This window comes from Salminus brasiliensis, chromosome 7 (genome assembly GCF_030463535.1).
Source record: "Salminus brasiliensis chromosome 7, fSalBra1.hap2, whole genome shotgun sequence".
Taxonomy (NCBI): Eukaryota; Metazoa; Chordata; class Actinopteri; order Characiformes; family Bryconidae; genus Salminus; species Salminus brasiliensis.
This window is the reverse complement of record NC_132884.1, coordinates 3,972,226-3,992,967: the sequence shown is the minus strand read 5'-3', so window position 1 is coordinate 3,992,967 and position 20,742 is coordinate 3,972,226. Positions and strand designations below refer to the sequence as shown.

General features: G+C 45.7%; 1 protein-coding gene across 1 annotated transcript in view; it reads left to right on the top strand.

Annotated features, from left to right (window-relative positions):
* LOC140559827 (voltage-dependent calcium channel gamma-2 subunit-like) overlaps window positions 1–20,742 on the top strand; it is a 62,523-nt gene that overhangs the window by 19,358 nt on the left and 22,423 nt on the right. The window lies entirely within an intron of this gene.

The window sequence follows — 20,742 nt, the reverse complement described above, 5'->3', positions numbered from 1 at the left end:
GTGGGCAGTGTGTTAGTGTGCAGCGTGTTAGTGTGCAGTGTGTTAGTGTGCAGCGTGTTAGTGTTTAGTGTATTAATGTGCAGCACGTTAGTGGGCAGTGTGTTAGTGTGCAGTGTGTTAGTGTACAGTGTGTTAGTGTTTACTGTATTAATGTGCAGCACGTTAGTGGGCAGTGTGTTAGTGTGCAGAGTGTTAGTGTGCAGTGTGTTAGCGTGCAGTGTGTATAGTGCACAGTGTGTTAGCATGCAGTGTGTATAGCGTGCAGTGTGTATAGTGTGCAGTGTGTTAGCGTGCAGTGTGTATAGTGTGCAGTGTGTATAGCGTGCAGTGTGTTAGCGTGCAGTGTGTTAGCATGCACTGTGCTAGTGCACAGTGTGTTAGCGTGCAGTGTGCTAGTGCACAGTGTGTTAGCGTGCAGTGTGTATAGTGTGCAGTGTGTTAGTGTGAAGTGTGTATAGTGTGCAGTGTTAGCGTGCAGTGTGTATAGTGTGCAGTGTGTATAGTGTGCAGTGTGTTAGCGTGCAGTGTGTTAGCGTGCAGTGTGTTAGCATGCACTGTGCTAGTGCACAGTGTGTTAGCGTGCAGTGTGCTAGTGCACAGTGTGTTAGCGTGCAGTGTGTATAGTGTGCAGTGTGTTAGCGTGCAGTGTGTTAGTGCACAGTGTGTTAGCGTGCAGTGTGCTAGTGCACAGTGTGTTAGCGTGCAGTGTGTATAGTGTGCAGTGTGTTAGCGTGCAGTGTGTATAGTGTGCAGTGTGTATAGTGCGCAGTGTGTATAGCGTGCAGTGTGTATAGTGTGCAGTGTGTTAGCGTGAAGTGTGTATAGTGTGCAGTGTGTTAGCGTGCAGTGTGTTAGCGTGCAGTGTGTTAGCATGCACTGTGCTAGTGCACAGTGTGTTAGCGTGCAGTGTGCTAGTGCAGTGTGTTAGCGTGCAGTGTGCTAGTGCACAGTGTGTTAGCGTGCAGTGTGTATAGTGTGCAGTGTGTATAGTGTGCAGTGTGCTAGTGCACAGTGTGTTAGCGTGCAGTGTGTATAGTGCGCAGTGTGTTAGCGTGCAGTGTGTATAGTGTGCAGTGTGCTAGTGCACAGTGTGTTAGCGTGCAGTGTGTATAGGGTGCAGTGTGTTAGCGTGCAGTGTGTATAGTGTGCAGTGTGTTAGCGTGCAGTGTGTATAGTGTGCAGTGTGCTAGTGCACAGTGTGTTAGCGTGCAGTGTGTATAGGGTGCAGTGTGTTAGTGTGCAGTGTGTATAGTGTGCAGTGTGTTAGCGTGCAGTGTGTATAGTGTGCAGTGTGCTAGTGCACAGTGTGTTAGCGTGCAGTGTGTATAGGGTGCAGTGTGTTAGCGTGCAGTGTGTATAGTGTGCAGTGTGTTAGCGTGCAGTGTGTATAGGGTGCAGTGTGTATAGTGTGCAGTGTGTTAGCGTGCAGTGTGTATAGTGTGCAGTGTGTTAGCGTGCAGTGTGTATAGTGCACAGTGTGTTAGCGTGCAGTGTGTTAGCGTGCAGTGTGTATAGTGTGCAGTGTGTTAGCGTGCAGTGTGTATAGTGTGCAGTGTGTTAGCGTGCAGTGTGTATAGTGTGCAGTGTGTTAGCGTGCAGTGTGTATAGTGCGCAGTGTGTTAGCGTGCAGTGTGTATAGTGTGCAGTGTGCTAGTGCACAGTGTGTTAGCGTGCAGTGTGTTAGCGTGCAGTGTGTATAGTGTGCAGTGCGTCTTGTCATTGCTGAAGGGCAGGCAGCATCTGGGTTGCCATGCAGACTAGAGCCCAAACTACAGAGCTAATCTTTTCACTACAGCGTGATGAGAGGGGGAGAGAGAGAGCGCGAGGGAGCGCGAGGGAGCGCGAGAGAGAGAGTGGGGGGAAGGGAGCAGTATGCGATTTCCGTCTCCACTGCCGAAAAGCTCAGGGTCTGTGCATCGCACTCACCGAGCATCTTACAGCGTTGGTTTGGCCAAAAATCAAATGAACACAAAAATGGAGCAACATATGAACAAAATGCGGCCCGCTAACACGCTTTAGCCTCTTAGCTTCATTTTTCTAAAGCAAGAGTGTGTCATGCGGTGCAAGAAACTACGTTGCTACGTCTGTTTGAGAGCAGTATGAGGCGAGTGTGTGATGATTTGGCCCTGTGGTTTGCACGGCACTAATTACAGCTCTTGTTTACTTGTTAGCAATATTAGCCTCTTAGCTCCGGTGCTAACCTGAAGAAGCAAACTTCACACACCCAACTTCACATGGCTGATCGGGTCCTTGTTGGTATGAGTGTAAAAATTTGTACGTTAGACTTTTAGCCAGACCATTACTTTGATGCTAGCCCTCAAAACCTTCCTGAACTGAGAGCTTTATGTCAGCTAGCCATTCCCAGCATCCCTGCCCACTCTCATGCCAGCCTGGCATCACCTCTACGCCTGGCATTAGGCATCAGAGTGCCAGTAGTTCCATGGTTGTCTGCTCCAGAGAGTCTTATTCTATTGGCAGTACTTCTCTACAGGGACCGGTCCAGACCAATTTGTGGAATGTGGTATTAGAAAGGGTGTCCACAAACTTTTTTTTTTTTTTTTTTTGCCCATAGCAACAAACATTGCCCAACTTCATGTACCCTGAAGGACCCCCTTGGGCAACTTTAGGGGTTAAAAGCTTCGCCTGAGGGCATGATGGCAGTAGCCCGCAGCTAGGATCAAATCTGTGACCTTTTGAGGCATAGCTGGGGTGTCTGACTGCTGGGACAGCCACCACTGATGTGCGCCTAGTGTACATATGCAGTGTTTGTGCGAGAGTGATAATGTGGTGGGATAGGGCTGAGATTAAATGTTTAATGTTGCACGGTGCGATCTCTCCCCCGCCGGTCGGCCGCTCCCTCTCACCTTTGTACATGGAGCTCCACAGGACACACTCGAACTGAGGGAGGCCCAGGGGTGTATGAGGTCCTGCTGTTAGCCATATACATACAGTACATACACACAGCAACAGCAGCCATGCCAAAGTCACGTTTGTGGTATGTCTGGGATGTTTAGCATATCATGCAAGGAACTTGTAGCACCATTCGCAATGTAAAAAAAAAGATGTCCTACGAGATGTGAGCAGTGCTTAAAACAAGAAAAGTATTTGGACACCTGCTTATTCATAGTTTTTTCTGAAATCAAGAGTGTTAAAAAGATCTTATCCAGCTTTTGTTGGAGTAACTGTCTCTACTGTCCAAGGAAGAAGGCTTTCTACTAGATTTTAGAGAAGCATTGCTGTGAGGATTTGATTGCATTCAGCTACAACAGCCAGCCCCACCCATTCATCCCCAATCCACTGCTTCCCAGCTCATTGATGCATGGTGCTGAAATTAGGCATGGTGCTGAAAGCCCCAGCACCACTGCACTAGCTAACAGACACCTGTGCCAGCATCCCTTTAAGAGTGATAAGAGGAGAAACCAATTGAGGCCAATTGTGCTCTCTCAATAGGCCCAATAGGTTCATGTTTATGTGCTCCAGAGGGTCCCATTCTCATGGCAGTACTTCTCTACAGGGACTAGACAAGCTGTGTGGATTTGCACATCTGAGGATTCTCCAAACTGTGGCCCTTAACCTGGGCCAGCGGTGTGTCTGGCTGGGATTCCGCAGGCCAGGCTCATCGCCTATCCACCTGAATGTTTAATCCTTTAAATCCTGATCTAAAACAAAAAGCCCGTAACGCTGAAAGGCATTACGGCGCTGGTGCTAATGAGTGCAGGAGGCAGTTTGCGGTACACAAGGAGACGACTGTAACTCTGCCCTAAAGAGGATCCTACTGAGGGTCGTTAAAGCTCCGCTCTCTCATTAACCAATGAACAGCCATTCATTCACTCTAATTGACTCAATTAATCATTGATAATTAATCTGCTGACATCATCAAAATGAGGCCCTTGGCATGGAGCATAAAGTGTCTCTGTTAACAATCCCGGCGTGTCCCTCCCTCCGTTACTGGGCTGCTCGGTGCAATATTAGCGTTTTGCACAGTGTTAGCATGTTGTAAAACTAGCATCGACCTTAGCGGGCCTACAGTTCCAGCGCTTTACTTTAGTGTCCTGCAGTGCCAGTGTTTTACAGCTCTGCAGTGAGAGCAGTTCGCTCATACTGGTTCTTTAGGTTTGCATGGAGGCTGTGATGCTAATGAAGCCTACAGGAAATGGGTTGCAGTGGACTGAAAGGTGGCCAGGCCAAGTTCTGAGCCCTGATGGTTGTGTTCTCGGTATGATATTCAGTGCACTACACTGTTCCCAGTCTTTAGAAGCTACAGTTTTGTGCTGTTGGTGTGCTAATAACATGGTAAAGTGTCATTTTCTGCTCCAGGGCTCCCCCTACAGTGGTGGAGGGTAATTCACTTTTACACGAGCTGTGAGATCCAGGGTGGAGGGGTCTCAAGGTCTTGTGCAGCTTGCCCAAAGTTAGATGATAGCGGAGTGGCAATGACAGAGATGCCATTGCCCTTATTACAGTCAGTGGAGCATCAGCAGGATTCAGAAGCTGCTGTTTTTAAGGTACAATGGCTACATAATGTCGCTAATAGACAATGGCTCTCTGAATGATATTAAGGTATCATTTATGAGCAAAACCCACCACTGATGCTGACAATACCAACAATTCAAAAAACCTGACCCAAGAATTCATGAGCTGTATGAGCTGGGTGAGAGAGAGGCTGTATATGATGTAGATTTTATATAATATTAATTCATAATTATTATTTAACAGAAAATCGTCTATGTAGATATTGAGCTGAACGATACTGGTGCGATAAATATTGCAATAAATACTGCTTCATAGTGCATTCGCGATATTTCATTTGCGATATCCCGCAAAGCCATTGTATCTCCAAAGTGGCAACTTTACAGGAGAAGGGGAAAACCTTCCAAACTTTCAGTCAATGGAAGTCAATGGAAGGATTTTATTCAAAGCCATTTTCTATGATCATTTCTATTGGACAATTTGTTGTTCATTTTTGACATAGTGTATAGAACACCTGCCAGATTTACATTACTGCAGGGAGTAAAAATGACAAAAATATATAGATACAAGGTTTCTGAGTTTAATATTTCTGATGAAATATTAATATTTCTGATGAAATATTTAAAAAACATTTACGAATTCTTGATATGACATAGAAACTCCTTTGCCTTTGTACATCCCACAAGAGTTGGTGCCAAATCAGGACACTGCTAAAGAATGCAAAATTTAAATAAGCCTTATTTATTATATGAATATATTGTCTTTGTCATACACATACCTCAGATCTCCAACATATATAACATGGAACAATCACTGGCCTGCACATGCCACCAGAGTTGATGCAAAATCAGGACACAAAAGAATGCTAAAAATAATATAATAAAGTTATAAGGCCTGTTTTATTATTATTTATTATATATAGTCATATAGGGGGGCGGTAGTATCACAAGGTGAATACAGCTGTTTACAAGGTGAATACAGCTGTTTACCCTCCTTTATTTCTGCCAGCTTCACGGCCTCTCTGGGGTAATACCTACATTTTCTGTTGCTTTTCTTTTTGCTCCGTTGCAGACGTCTCATTTACGAAACAACAAAAATGACTGAACCAATAAGAGAAGGGAAGGAAAGTGAGAGTATTTTACCTAACATGGAACAATCACTGGCCTTGCGCATCCCACCAGAGTTGATGCAAAATCAGGACACAAAAGAATGCTAAAAATAATACAAAAAAGTTATAAGGCCTGTTTTATTATTATTTATTATATATAATATATGAACATATTGTCATTGTCACACAAAGACCTTATATCTCCAAATTATTTCATGTCATTTTGGAGCATTTCTATTGGTCCATTCATCATGACATAATTGGACATAATGTAAAATATATACATAATGTATCCTTTACAAGCATAAGACTGTTGGTGGGGCCAGTAGGTAACCTTATGATGTCACTATCGTCCCCCTATATGACCTTCACGTGATTGTTTCACCCAGTAAAGTCTGAAGGGGATAAAATGCTGCAGTTCTGTTATTCTGAAGCTCAAAAACACAGACGTTTGTGGTGTATTTGGACATTTCAGCTTTCTGGGATATCAGCATAGCAAAGGCCAAGATTATAATACATGCAAATAACAGAGAGCATATTGTGCCTCCCTAAACAGAACCAGGTGCGTTTGTCGCTCAGTTGGAAGGCAGTGTTGTTGACAGTCAGTTGGCAGTTTTTCTTGCATAAGAGACCCAGGAGGTTGGGTAGAGGGGACAGCACATGTCCGTTCGGTTTTAATGCTGAATTACAGATGTTATTGTGTTGCCTGTAGCTCGGTTAGGTGACGTCTGTGTTCGGGTGAAATGCAGATAAGCACATACGCGAAGGATGTGGATATGGATGTGGATGTGGATGCGATGGTGAGAGTGTGAGCAGTGGACTGACAAAACCCCTTAGCCCAAAACTATCCAGGTAGCCAAGACAGGTCTGGTGCCTGGAGTTCGCTGCTTCTTTATGCTGCTTTACATTTATAGAGGATGTTGGATGTCGGAGCCGGGGATGACATCACACATTCCGATAATTGTACACTGGGGTTACAGTATGTCCCACTTTTTATGTCCCAGGTTAGCACTGTTAGCGATACCATTTGATAACAACGTCCAGTCATCATGCAGATCATCAACAGATCAACGTTGGACAGTAGAGGTTGGACAGTACTGAGTGTATGACTGATTTAATGAGCCGCAAATTGATTGAAGTGCTGATAAGCTGTGTAATACTGCTTTTAGTGCTGATGGGGTGCACTGTTAAAAATATCAGAACCTTGAGGAACCTTTGGAGGTTCTTTGAGGAACCTTCAAGGAACCATTGTTTTCTTCTCAAAATACGTTTCTTGAATTTCCTCAAAGCTCCTTAAGAGGTTCCTCACAGTTTCAATTTGAAGAACCTCCAAAGATTCAATACGTTTAACAGTGTATAGTGCCGCCATCTTGGATTTTGGGGTTGGTGGGGCTCTCCCGGCTTGTGGGGGGCGTTCCAGTTGTGAGGTCCTACTTGGAATTTGGAAAATCTCAATTCAAATGGAGGTTGGAGTCAAATCGAGTCTCTGGGGTTCGAGTCCGAGTTGAGTCTTAGAAGAGACTTGGAATTTAGACTTAAAATAAAGAGCTAGCTAGCTAGCAAAATAGCGAATCCAGCTAAAGCTTTAGCACATTTGAAAGGAACTGTATGGAATATGTAACTTCTCCTAGATTAGCTAAGCACTATTCAGATTTACACGACAGCACGTCAGACTGAAGGGATTTCTATAATGAAAACCTTGTTATTCGAAGCCGTGTCGAACCTGAGCGCCATTACAGTGAATACAGTAATGGCGCAGACCTGAAAAAGATGACTGAACCAATAAGAGAAAGGAAGGAAAGTGAGAGTATTTTACCTCAGGTATGACTGCGGTTGCCAAGACAACAACAGCAAATGTACTACAATACCCATAATGCAGTGCTCTCAAAGCCCAAGCCTTACCTTTTTCAAAAGCTCTGAAAAACTGGTGCAAAATAAGCTACGAATCGGCTTTCCACTGGAAGTCGTTGTAATGAATAAATAAATTAATTAATTTATTAATTTTGTCATTTTGGAGCGTTTCTATTGGTCCATTTATCATGAAGCTTTGTGAAAAAATACAGATGATGGTGATAAGATGATAAGGGTCACTTATTTCACATATGTTCTGTTTATGTACCAATATACACCATAGGGACAAAAGTATTTGGACACCTGCTTATTCATTGTTTCTAAGGGTATTAAAATAGCTGTATATATAGAGTGTCCAGGCAAGAGAAGACTTTCTGCTAGATTTTGAAGGTGCATTGCGGTGAGGATTTGATTGCATTCTGCGACAAGAGCTGCATTAGTGAGGTCAGGATGTTGGATGATGATCACCACCCCACCTAATTATCCCCAACTCATCCCAAAAGTACTGGATGGAGCTCCATCATCCATCATTCCAGAGAACACAGTTCTTCCACTGCTCCACAGCTCAATGCTGGGGGCTTTACACCCCTCTAGCCCACATCTGGCCACATCAGCCTACTCTATTGGCAGTGCTTCTTTACAGGGACTAGACAAGCTGTGTGTTGCCTTTATTTATTTTTTTTTTTTACATATGTGGCAGGGGTGTCCACAAAGTTTTGGACATATAGTTTATGTGCATAAACAGGTAAAGGGGGGTGTTTTTTCGTGGAGCAACTGTAGCTTTAAAGACACAGTCCTGAGAAATGGATTCTGCCACCCCCACACATATACTCTCTCTCTCTCTCGCTCGCATTCTCTCTCTCTCTCTCTCTCTCGTTGTTTCAGCTGAGAAGGAGAAATCAATAGCCACAAATTAATCATTCAGCCCAAGGCAGTTAAAAAGAGCGAGGGAGGAGAGAGAGAGAGAGAGAGAGAGAGCGAGCGAGCGAGCGAGGGAGAGAGAGGGCATGGCTGCGTGGTGAGGGACACACGTAATTGTAGTGATTTAGATTAGCCTTTTTAATCAGTGTTTTCTGGTGTGGAGAGAAAGATTGTTGGTCGGTGGATAATTACACTCTTTGTGCTCGGCTGTAAGTTATATAATTTAATGCATGTAGTGTATAATTGAACACACAGCTGTATGTGTATCAGCTTTTGTTGGAGTGTGAGGGCAGGCAGAGGAGCGCGCTGTTATTAAAGGCCGCTTGATTAACCTGACCCCCGCGAGAGAAGAGAGGGCCCGCTGGAAACACGGCCACGGCCACAGCCACGGCACTCGCATACGCACTCGCACGAGAGAGAGTGTGCAATGCAGCTCAAGCAAAGATCCGGAAGCTTTAACAGACAAAAATATGAGGTCGGTCATAATCGTGCCACGTACGCTGTGTGGCCAGATGTTTGTGGACACCTCTTCTAATGAGTGCATTCACAGCTAGCACAGCAAAGGACGGTTCCTTCTTTGATTCCGTTCCTTAAAAATCAAACATTACTCCGCGATATGACACGTATGTGACACTGTGTATATGTTACACTGTATGGACAAAAGTATTGGGACACCTGCTCCTTTAATTGCTCCTTCTGAAATCAATGGGGTTAACAAAAGGGGTTGATCTTGTTTTTGTTGGAGTGACTGTCGTTACTGTCTAGGGAAGAAGGCTAGAAGGATGGATACTAGATTGGGTTTTTGAGAAACATTGCTGATTTGATTGCATTCAGCACAGCTCATCCCAAAACTATTGTATGGAGCACAATCCATCATTCCACTTTTCCACAGCTTAGTGCTGGGGAGCTTTACACCCCTCAAACCCACGCCTGGCGTTAGGCGTGTTTATTACCTGCTCCAGAGAGTCCTATTGTATTGGCAGTACTTCTCTACAGGGACTAGACAAGCTGTGTGTGTGTGTGTGTGTGCATTTGCACATCTATCTCGCAGTGGGTGCAACGTCAAGTAGCTAAATGCATTCATTAGAAAGGGTTTCCACAAACATCTGGACATAGAGTGTACTTGATTAGTTTTTCTTTCAGCATTGAGTTTTGGTCTGGATAGCCTGTGGTTGGCTAACTGTATCGATCCTTGTGGTGGCGCTCCCTGTGATTGTCTCGTCGTTACTTACCTGGTGAAGGTCTGGCAACAAATGCGACACTAAACAGCGCAGCGCTGTCCAGCATGAGGGCGCATAGCGCTGTATACCCTAAACTTCACTGGTTATATGTTCAGTAGCACCAAGGGCTGTTTCATAGATCGGCAGGAGAGCTCCATTCTTATTGGACAGGCCTGACGTTCTTGGTTGGAAAGATCTGGTTAACTGAGCTTTGTGAAATATGAGTGTGTTCATGGACTGAATGAGTGTCAGTGATGGAAGAGGAGGCAGGGGAGGCAGGGATGAAGCCACGAGAAGAAGCTGCCTCAGCTAAAGTGTGGATTAGGCTTGTTTACTGAACGGCTTGTTAATAAACTCTTCTCGGCTGGCCGTGGTGCTGCTTCTGCAGTTTCTGATAGAAGGTCTGGGGATGTTCTTTGTTTTTCTTAATGTGTGTGTGTGTGTGTGTGTGTTCACTCTCCAAAAATATGTCATTGCTCCTGAAGCCTCGTCTACAGGACTTTATAGAAGTCCTAACCCTAAATAAACGTTCCTGCACTCTTAAAAATAAAGCTTCTTCACATCCAGAGAAGTGCGTTCCTCAGATCCATGAATCTCTGTTAAGAATATGGTTCTTTACGGAACCAAAAGTGGTTCTTCTATGGCATCACTCAAAGGATCCTTTGAAGCTCTTTTATTTTAAAGAGTGCACAGCAGACTTTATTCAAGGCTTCTGGAGCGTTTCTGTAGATCTGCTCTTCAGTAAAAGCTCAGACTGTGTGAAGAGTATCTCCTGCTCTCAGATGTGTAAAATAAAAACGGTTAAAAGGGTCTGATGTTACAGCACTGATCTCTCTCTCTCTCTCTGTTCTCTCAGCCTCTCTCTCTCTCTCTGTTTACTCTCCTTCCCTGTTGTCTCTCTTCACCCCGCCCACCCCCTTCCTTTCCTGCTGCTTTTGCTGTTGTTGTGGCTGTCGCTTCTGCATGGCCACCCTAACCCAGAGAGAGAGAGAGAGAGAGAGTGTGCGAGAGACATACTGAAAACACACAGACACTCACACATGCACACACTAGTAGTTTTTACTGCCCTATTTATTTATTTACTATCTTCTTCTTCTTATTATTATTATTATTATTAATAATATTATTAATATTAATGTCCATTTTATTAATGCAGCCCTGTTTGCCATGCTTATAATAAAGCACCTTGAATTGAATTTAGGATGAGACGGAGAGAGAGAGAGAGAGAGAGAGAGAAAAGAGAGGGAGCGGAAAAACAGAAAGAGATAGCGGGAGAATGATAGAGGGAAAAGGAGGGAGGGAGAGAAAATGAGAGAGAGAGAGACTGAGCGAGAGAGATAGAGAGTGAGAGAGAAACAGAGAGAGGCAGAGAGATATATAAAGAGAGAGAGAGACAGATAGAAAGGCAGAGATAGATATAACGAGAGACATATATATATATATATATATATATATATATATATAGAGAGAGAGAGAGAGAGATAAAGAGATATAAAGATATATAAGAGAGAGTGAGAGCTATGAGAGAGAGAGAGAGAGATAAAGAGATATAAAGATATATGAGAGAGAGAGAGAGTGAGAGCTATGAGAGAGAGAGAGAGAGAGAGATAAAGAGAGAGAGGCAGAGACAGAGAGAGGCAGATATAGATATAAAGAGAGAGAGCTATAAAGAGAGAGAGTGAGAGCTATGAGAGAGAGAGAGAGATAAAGAGAGAGAGAGAGAGAGGCAGAGACAGAGAGAGGCAGATCTAGATATAAAAAGAGAGAGAGCTATAAAGAGAGAGAGTGAGAGCAATGAGAGAGAGATAAAGAGAGAGAGAGGCAGAGACAGAGAGAGGCAGATATAGATATAAAGAGAGAGCTATGAGAGAGAGAGAGAGAGGCAGACACAAAGAGAAACACAGAGAGAGAGAGAGCATTGTGAGTGCTGTGAGTAGCAGAACAGTGCTCTGTCCTCCGGGGGAACACATAAAATGTGACACATGGCATCTTTAGCTGATGTCGGTGTGCGCGGGGAAGACATTCAGAGTTGCACACAGCGCCGTCTTCTCGGGGGCGACTTTTCACATGACACCCCGCTCCGTAAATAGCCCAGCACGTCTGACGTCACAACACTGAAGACACTTGTGTGAGAGATAGGTAACAGGGCACGAATGATTCACCACACACACTCACACACTCACACACTCACACACACACACACACAAACACACACTCACACACACACACACACACTCACAGGGCATTAAGTGCATTCAACAGCTGCATTCACACACACTTAAACGTGAAGCGATGCCCTGGACTGACTGGGTTGAAATACAAGCTTCATTTCCACATGAATTGAACGCACTACCTGGCCAAATGTTTGTGGACACCCCTTTCAATGAATGCATTCAGCTGCTTGAAGTTGCACCCATTGCTGATGTGCAAACACACACACACACACACACACACACACACAGTTTATCTAGTCTAGATGCCAGGCATGGGCTACATGGCCCATGGCCCCCTATTGAGCTGTGGAGCAGTGGAGGAGCTGTGTTGTCTGGAATGAGGGTTGGTGGTCCGTCCAATACTTTTGGGATGAGCCGGGAAGTTGGGAAGTGCCATCAGCAGCTGGAGCCAGAGGGAGCACAACCGGCCTTGCTCTGTACGAGTGCCTCTCCCTGTCTATCTCTTTCCTCCGAGCATGTTGGCTGCACCGGTGACCACATTCCTCTTTCACTTTCACTGCCAGTTCTGTATCTCTCAAAAGTCCAGAAATGCATGTGTAAAGTGTGTCCTTCTTAAAAGGGGTCTTAGAGATCCTCCTTTTGCTCCTTCAATTCAAGGAGTTTGTTTAACATGACACAGGACACCTTCAGAGGGCTTGTGGAGTACCCCCCCCCCCCCCCCCCCCCGATGGCCGCATGAGGGGACCTGCTCAGGATTGGACAGGTGGTTTTAATGTTATGGCTGATAACATTAAGGTGTATACAGTATATCCATGGAGCAATAAGGTAGATGTTTCTAATAAAGTGGACAGTGACTGCAGGTCTCTTTGAAGTTACACAGTTTGCCCCCTTGTTGGGAGCGCCTGGTGTTCCTGGGATATTCGGGGATATGTTGCAAGGTCAGCAGGATCTCAGCAGGGACGGCCTGACGATTTACACGTGCTTTTAAAAGAATGCAGCTCCGACTATGTAGGTTGGCCTGTTTATCCAGAGTATTAAATAAAAATAGTGTATTTGCTGCAGTGCCACAGGCTGAATCCAGAGAGAATCTAGAACATGAGGTAATGTTGACGTAAATAAAGGGACAGCTTGACCACTTTTTGGCCGATTTTGCAACACTCATGTGTATGCAGTTATATGGCCTTTAGCCACTCCCTCAAAACATTTGGAGCAAAAATATAGAATATTTACATATATGACTTCACAACCTGAATATATACACAGTCATATCAGAACATTATGACCACCCCTGGTTTGGAATGGACTCGGGCCGGGACAGGGTTTGCTGTATGTATGAATAAGCGAGCACACCAGTCAGTTGTAGCAGAGTGCAAACTGTGCCACTGTAATGGCAAAGGACATGATTTGACTGATGTATGAAAGGACATGATAACAGGGTACCGGGTGAAGGGTGGCGGCATCTCAGGATTCTCGCACACAGAGCGTCTCCCAACGGCATAACAGTGGTGCCCCATGGGCCACTGTTGCCAAAAGGGGATGACAACTCCGGTGAGTGGTACACAGCAAGCGACGCTCCACTGTGGAGCAGCTAACCTCTATAATGACCACCTTCCATCACCCTGATACAGTCCATGCCACGATATCTCACTGTCTGGCTAGTGTCATCTGAGTGGTTATTCCCACTTCCCGATTCAGTAGGTGGTCATAATATTCTGATATGACCAGCGTATGTCAATACATGTGATGTGTAGCACCAGATGTGTAGTCCCCTTCTATCCCGTTCAGCACTGGTCAGCTCCCGACCACAGTTGACCAGGCATTATATAGAATCTCTGAAGAACCTCTGAAGAGTTTAAAGCCACTAAAGGATACACTATATGGACAAAAGTATTCGGACACCTTCTTCTGCAATTAAGAGGATTAAAAAAAGACTTGATCCTGCCTTTGCTGGAGTAACTCTCTCTACTGTCCAGGGACGAAGGCTTTCTACTTGATTTTGGAGCAGCATTGCTGTGAGGATTTGATTGCATTCAGCTACAAGAGCATTAGTGAGTTCAGGATGCTGGATGAACACAACACCACCTCATCATCAACTCCCCAACTCATCCCAAAAGTATTGAATGGAGCACCAACCATCATTCTAGAGAGCACAGTCCCTCCACAGCTGTGTGTGTGTGTGTGTGTGTGTGTGTGTATAATCATGTGTGAAGCTGTGTGTGTATGTGTGTATACATGTTTCTGAAGACTAAAACGATGACTCACTCTGACCCCTATCCCATTTCTGCCTTCAGTGAGTCACGCACACTCTCACACACACACACACACACACATACACACATTTTTACATGGATGTGCATTTAGCTGTGACACACCTCTATCTCACTCTTACTCTATATTATACTCTCGCTACCCCGTCTCCTCTCGCTGTCTCTCTCTCTGTACCGTACTCTCTCGCTCTCTCTCTATTTCTCCTTCCTTCTTTTTCCTACACTTTCTCTTTGGCTCTCTATCACTATTGCTCCCACCCCCTTATTATTGCTCTTTCTCTCCCTATCACTATTGCTCTCGCATTTTCCCTATCACTCTTGCTCTTTACTTTTCAAACACTATTGCTCTCTCTCCCCTCCTTATCACTATTGCTCTCTCTCTCCCTATCACTATTGCTCTTTTTCTCTCTCTATCACTATTGCTCTCTCTCTCTCTCACTTTCACTATTGCTCTCTCTCTCCCTATAACTGTTGCTCTCTCACTATCACTATTGCTCATTCTCTCCCTATCACTATTTCTCGCTCTCTCTCCCTATCACTATTGCTCTCTCTCTCACTATCACTGTTGCTCTCTCTCCCTATCACTATTGCTCTCTCTCTCCATATCACTATTGCTCTCTCTCCCTATCACTATTGCTCTCTCTCTCCCTATCACTGTTGCTCTCTCTCTCCCTATCACTATTGCTCTCTCTCTCTCACTATCACTGTTGCTCTCTCTCTCTCTCCCTATCACTATTGCTCTCTCTCTCTCACTATCACTGTTGCTCTCTCTCTCTCTTACTATCACTATTGCTCTCTCTCCCTCTCACTTTATCACTTTATCATTGCTTTCTCTCCCGATCACTTTTGCTCTGTTTCCCCATCACTATTGCTCTCTCTCACTATCACTATTGCTTGTTTTCCCTATCACTATTGCTCTCGCTCTCTGTCTATCACTATTGCTCTCGCTCTCTCCCTATCACTGTTGCTCTCTCTCTTTCACTATCACTGTTGCTCTCTCTCTTTCACTATCACTTTTGCTCGTTATCACTATCACTATTGCTCGTTATCACTATTGCTCTCGCTCTCCCTATCACTATTGCTCTCGCTCTCCCTATCACTATTGCTCTCTCTGTCTATCATTTTTGCTCTCGCTCTCTCCCCATCACCATTGCTCTCTCACTATCACTTTTGCTCGCTCTCTCTATCACTATTGCTCTCTCTTTCTCTCTCTCTCTCTCTTTCATTATTGCTCTCTCTCTCACTATCACTTGCTCTCGCTTTCTCTCTCTTTCTGCTCTCGCCCTCTCTCTCTTTCCCTATTGCTCTCTGTCTTACTATCACTATTGCTCTTGCTCTCTCTCTATCATTATTGGTCTCTCTCTCTTTTTCTCTCTTTACACACTTTTATCTCTTTTCTTTCTCCACCCTTTTAATTCTGTATTATTCTCTCGCTCTCTTTATCTCTCTTGTTCCCTGTCTCTCTCTCTCTCCACTTTCCCTCCTTCCTCTCAAGTCTCTCTTTCTTATTCTCTCATTAAAATTCAAGTTCAACTAACATTAATTAGCCTCCCTGTACTCTCTCTCTCTCTCTCTCTCTCTCTCTCTCTCTCTCTCGCTCTTTCTCTCTCGCTCTCTCTGCCTGGGTCAGTGCTCATAACCCCTCTCTTTCTGTCCTTGAGCACCAAAGCCCAGCACAATCTCTGTAATCTTACATAACGGCTCTGTGCAGACACACACACACACACACACACGCTTGCTCACACTCCTCTGCTCCGACTGCAATGACCAAGTGACAACATGACATCATCATCAAAGAATAAATAACGCTCTTCTTCTTTCTGAGGGCGGAGGGGAGGCGTTCCTCGTGGGCCGTTCTGCTGCGGCTGGGGGTTGTGGGTTCTCCTGTAGGTCAGCTGATCTGAAGCGCCTTCTGCTGAACCTAAAAATGAACATGTTTAACACCTTCTGACCATTCAGGTGGGTGTGATGACATCACGTCCTTTCCTGAGAGGAAACGGACGCGGCCCACATTGTCTCTGACTCAGTGGCGCCTGAGTCTCCTGCAGCGGCGTCCTCCAGAAAGTTCTGCTTGACCCCGTAGCCCACTTTTCCCACCGCAGCGATCTCACACACTGTTCTTCGAACTTCAGCGCGGAGGAAAAGGCGCTCAGAGGCCACTTTATCGTCCAGTACATCTAGGTCCACTATATGTCCAAATGTTTGTGGACACCCCTTGTAATAAATCCATTCATCTAGGAGTTAGAGATAAGGTGGGGTGGTGATCGTCCAACTTCCTGACCTCACTAATGTTCTTTTCGCTGCTTTCAATCAAATCCTCACAGCAGTTATGCTCAATCTAGTCGAGAGCCTTTCCTGGACAGTAGAGACAGTTATGCCAACAAAAGGAGGATAAACTGGGTTTCAGGAGAGAAAAAACTGAACAGGTGTCCCAATACTTGTCAGAAAGCTCATCTTAGCTGTAGCTCATCTTCCTCCATCATCAGTGTCAGGTCTTGCTTGGAATACACACTCAGTGGCCATTTTATTGGAAACCCCCACCTTTCATTCATTTGAAGATATAGCTGAGATATTTTCCTTTGGGGTGGATTGGTACTGGCCACATTATTGGAAACCCCTGCCTTTGTAGCTCCACCTTTATTGTGTACATTTAGGACCTGTCTCACCGGTTCAATGGTGGTCCTTTTTTGCGCTCTTCAAGTGCACTGATTATTAGCATGGAGACAAGTCAGCAGCAGTCAGTCAACAACCGAGCTCATCCAACATCACCTGCATGGCATTAGCACAGCCCGACAACCAGGCTCATCCAACATCACCTGCATGGCATTAGCACAGCCCGACAACCAGGCTCATCCAACATCACCTGCATGGCATTAGCACAGCCCGACAACCAGGCTCATCCAACATCGCTAGCACGGCATTAGCACAGCCCGACAACCAGGCTCATCCAACATCACCTGCATGGCATTAGCACAACCCGACAACCAGGCTCATCCAACATCGCTAGCACGGCATTAGCACAGCCCGACAACCAGGCTCATCCAACATCGCTAGCACGGCATTAGCACAGCACGACAAACCAGGCTCATCCAACATCGCTAGCACGGCATTAGCACAGCCCGACAACCAGGCTCATCCAACATCGCTAGCACGGCATTAGCACAGCCCGACAACCAGGCTCATCCAACATCGCTAGCACGGCATTAGCATAGCCCGACAACCAGGCTCATCCAACATCGCTAGCACGGCATTAGCACAGCCCGACAACCAGGCTCATCCAACATCACCTGCATGGCATTAGCACAGCCCGACAACCAGGCACATCCAACATCGCTAGCACGGCATTAGCACAGCCCGACAACCAGGCTCATCCAACATCGCTAGCACGGCATTAGCACAGCACGACAACCAGGCTCATCCAACATCGCTAGCACGGCATTAGCACAGCACGACAACCAGGCTCATCCAACATCGCTAGCACGGCATTAGCACAGCCCGACAACCAGGCTCATCCAACATCGCTAGCACGGCATTAGCACAGCCCGACAACCAGGCTCATCCAACATCGCTAGCACGGCATTAGCACAGCCCGACAACCAGGCTCATCCAACATCGCTAGCACGGCATTAGCACAGCACGACAAACCAGGCTCATCCAACATCGCTAGCACGGCATTAGCACAGCCCGACAACCAGGCTCATCCAACATCGCTAGCACGGCATTAGCACAGCCCGACAACCAGGCTCATCCAACATCGCTAGCACGGCATTAGCATAGCCCGACAACCAGGCTCATCCAACATCGCTAGCACGGCATTAGCACAGCCCGACAACCAGGCTCATCCAACATCACCTGCATGGCATTAGCACAGCCCGACAACCAGGCACATCCAACATCGCTAGCACGGCATTAGCACAGCCCGACAACCAGGCTCATCCAACATCGCTAGCACGGCATTAGCACAGCCCGACAACCAGGCTCATCCAACATCGTTTGCTACATTAGCCTGCTGCATAATTATTAGGACGCGCTGTGTGTGTGGCCTTAGTAGCCGTTTGGCCCTGCGGTGGAAAATGGGCCAGTGTTATTGGTGTATTGTCCTGTAGGCGATGGTGCACAGTCAGGTTCGAGCTTCGGACTAACGGATGCTTGTAGTGTAGTCCTTCGAAAGCAGCTTAATAAAAAGGGATGTTCCACTGCTGGTGCATGTAGTTCTGCTTGGTGAGTCGACAATGCATTTATTTATGACTGCGTGATGCACTCAGAGCCTCGCCGCTTTTATGTTTGATTCCATGCGCGGAGAGCGCCGCGTTTTTCCCCTCTGCATCCTGATTGAAATATTCAGGCTTTTCTGCCGGAGCCGATCCATTTTACATGAGTTCTGTTGTTCCAGCAGAGGAGCACAGAAATGCTATACATGTAGTTTGTGTTACTCATTCATGAGTGCTGCAATGCAGACACACACACACACACACACACACACACGCCCATGCAAATCGTAAGCAGCACTGAGGAATTTCACAACACCTCAAATCGATCGAATACACATTATGGAGTACTCCCAAAAGTATTGGGACACCTGCTCATTCACTGCTTCTTCCGAAATCAAGGAGGAATTCAAAAGATTTTATCCTGCTCTTGATGGAGCAGCTGTTTCGGCCCAGGGATGGAGGCTTTCTATTAGATGTTAACGGAGCATTGCTGTGAGAATTTGATTGCATTCATCAACAAGAAAGTTATTAGGGCCTGGACTTTGACCTTGCCCCCACTAGAGCGTTAGCTTTTAGCCTTTCCCTTCCGATGTGTCCTTAGCTCCAGTTTAGCTCAGCTGAAGTAGTTCAGTTTGTTTTCGAAGTAGCGAATGACGGAGAAAAGAAATGGCATCCGGTAGCGTTAGCTTTTAGCATTGCCCCCACTCGCTTCCCCTGGTTTGTCTTGTCGGTGCTTTCCCTTCTGATGTGAGATTAGACTACCTATCGGAGAAAAGAGATGGTAAAAGCTAGCGTTTGTTTAGAGTTAGCTTTTAGTCTTGCCCCCAATCGCTTTCCTAGCTCGATGCTTTCCCTTCCAGTGTGTGTTTAGCTTCAGTTTGGATCAGCTGAAGTAGCTTAGTTTGTTTTTGAAGTAGCAAATGACATGGAAAAGGTAGCGTTAGCTTTTAGCCTTGCGTGGATCCGATTTCACGTCCCCTAGCTTTTTGCTTTGTTGCATGGACTGTATTTGAGATCAGTGGTGGGTCATGTTACTTAGTTGTTTTGACGAACTTCACCTTTAAGAGTAGCTCAGCTCAGTTCGTTCGTTTTTCGTGTGGTTTCTGAATGGTAGACTTAAAGACGTAATAACCATTTATTCATTTATTCGTGGAAATTCATTTCCACTCACTACAGTATTAACATCCTGGTGCTGATTCAAGAGTGCTTATTATTCTGTCTGCTTGGCACCAGTCGGGCGGGTGCAGCAGGATGTCTTCGAGTCCTTCAGAGAGAAACAGAGTAAAAGAGAGTCAGAGAGAGAGAAACAGCCATAGAGAGACATAGAGAAGGCCTTTTTACGCCAGACTGAAGGTGTCGCGTCACCTCCCAACAGCGGAGAAGGCTACCAGTTGCAAATTCACACAACCCCCTAAATGTTCCAGCAGACTGAGAGCACTTGAGATTGTGTTAGCTCTCAAAATGTCCCCAATTTGTCCAAAAGTTTCTGGACACCCCTTCTAATGAGTGCATTCAGCTATGTGAAGTTGCACCTATTGCTGGCACAGATCACACAAAGCTTGTGTGGTCCCTGTAAAGAAGAACTGCCAATAGAATAGGACTCTCTATGAAGATAAAGGTAAACCTACTGGAGGCATGCTTAATGCCAGGTTACAGGGGTATTATAAAGCCCCCCAGCATTGAGCTGTGGAATGATGGAATGATGGTTGGTACATCCAATACTTTTGGGGGGAGTTGGGGAGTTGGGGATGAGGTAGGGCGGTGGCCATCCAGCTTTCGGACCTGACTAACAGTCTTGTTACTGAATGCAGTGCTCCAACATCTTCAGGAAGCCCTTTTCCCTGGACTGCAGAGACAGTTACTCCAGCAAAAGCAGGAGAAACTCTTGTTAATACAGTTGATTTCAGAAGGAATAACGAATAAAGCGGGTGTCCCAATACTTTTGTCCATACAGTGCAGCTGTATCTCCGAAAGGCCTGTGGTCTGAGGCCTGTATGCCATCTTGTTCTCTCTTTCTCTCACATATACTATACACCAGTGGTCTCCAACACTCCTCCTGGAGAGCTACAGTACCCTCCTGCAGGTTTCATCTCCAACCAGAATCAAACACACCCCATTCAGCCAATGAAGGACTTCTGAAAGCAGTAGTTGGATCTGGTGGGGCTAGGGGAATTAGGATTAGATCCAAAGTCTGCGGGAAGTGGACTTTGGATAGTGTCCAGGAGCAGGGTTGGAGACCACTACACTACACTAATTGAAAAAAGGTGTTCTTTGAGCGATGCCGTAGATGAACCACTTTTGGATCCCTAAGGAACCGTGCTTGGAGCAGATATTTGCCGGCGTGAAGAACCTTCGAAAGGTCTGAAGAACCTTCGTGTAATGTCACTAATTGGAAAGAGCATCCGGATACTTCTGGACATGTATAGTGCATGCATATGGTGTGGTGTTTCTGTCCTTATAGGAGCTGACATGGACGCCAGCCAAGCCTCCAGCACTGCTCCAGGTTCTCCTTAAGGACAG